Below are 1,264 nucleotides of genomic sequence, written 5' to 3' on the forward strand. Positions count from 1 at the left end.
CCTTTTCTTTGGGATGCAGAAACTTCTTAATTTAATGCAGTTTTATTTGTTTATTTTTGCTTCTATTTGTTTGGCCAGTGGTGTTTTATCCTTGAAGATATCTTTAATTTAAATGGAAAATTCTTCTATGTTTTCCTCTATATATTTTGGATTTAGGTATAATATCAAACTATTCTTAATACATAAAATCTTTATTTAAGCACCATGATTACAAGCATAATTGTAGTTGGATTTTAGTCATAAACAGAACACTCCCCTTTCACCAGTGCAACATTCCCACCACCAATGCCCTCCCTCCCTATTTTCCAACCCTTGCCTGTATTTGAGACAGGCATTCTACTTCTCTCACTCATTAAAATTGTCATGATAGGGGCCAGAGAGGTAGCATAAATGTAAAGTGTTTGTCTTACATGCAGAAGGTTGGTTGTTCAAATCCCGGAATCCCATTTGGTCCCCCGAACTTGCCAGGAGCAATTTCTGAGCATAGAGCCAGGAGTAACCCCTGACCACTGCCTGGTGTGACCCAAAAAGAAAAAAGAAAAAAAAAGATGGTCATGATAGCTATTAGTGTAGTTACAATATGAAGCTCACCACAAAGAGTAGTAGTGCAGTTAGGGAAATAACTATGCTAATATCAAGCTATTTAATCCATTTTATTAGATCAAGTTTTTAATCCATTTTATTAGATCTTTGTGTATGTTGTCTGAAAGAGGTCTTAGTTCAGTTCTTGTACATAGATGACCAGATTCCTAGCACCACTTGTTAAAGAGGTTTTCCTTGCTCTACTTTACTTTTTTTGCTCCTTTATCAAAAATTAACTTTTTATATACCTGTAGATTTGTCTCCAGGATATTCCATCCATTCCACTGATATGAGAGTCTATCTTTATTCTAATACTATACTGTTTTATTTTATTTTATTTTTCGTCCCCCAATTCACAATACAGACCAGGCAAAGGGCCTGGGTTGAGGGGTATATGGGGTGCTTTTAATGTACCTCCTCTTTCTATACAGTCAGTGTGAAGAACACAGCCTGTGATAAGAATTGGGAGGCCTTTTCTTTTCTTTCTTTCTTTTTTTTTTTTGATTTATACACACACACACACACACACACACACACACACACACACACAATCCTGCACCAGTGCAACATTCCCATGACCAATATCCCAAGTGTCCTTCCTCCCCACCCCACACAGGCCTGTCCTCTAGACAGGCTTTCTACTTCCCTCATTCAGTCACATTTTGTTATGATAGTTCTCAGT

At 37.2% G+C, this 1,264-nt stretch overlaps 1 non-coding gene across 1 annotated transcript; it reads right to left on the bottom strand.

Moving 5' to 3' along the window:
- Positions 1-921: 921 nt before the first annotated feature.
- Positions 922-1,054, bottom strand: LOC126005104 (small nucleolar RNA SNORA51). The gene has a single exon (XR_007494281.1). It is a non-coding gene; the product is annotated as a small nucleolar RNA SNORA51 (small nucleolar RNA).
- Positions 1,055-1,264: the final 210 nt, after the last annotated feature.

Source organism: Suncus etruscus, chromosome 3, assembly GCF_024139225.1.
Source record: "Suncus etruscus isolate mSunEtr1 chromosome 3, mSunEtr1.pri.cur, whole genome shotgun sequence".
NCBI lineage: Eukaryota > Metazoa > Chordata > Mammalia > Eulipotyphla > Soricidae > Suncus > Suncus etruscus.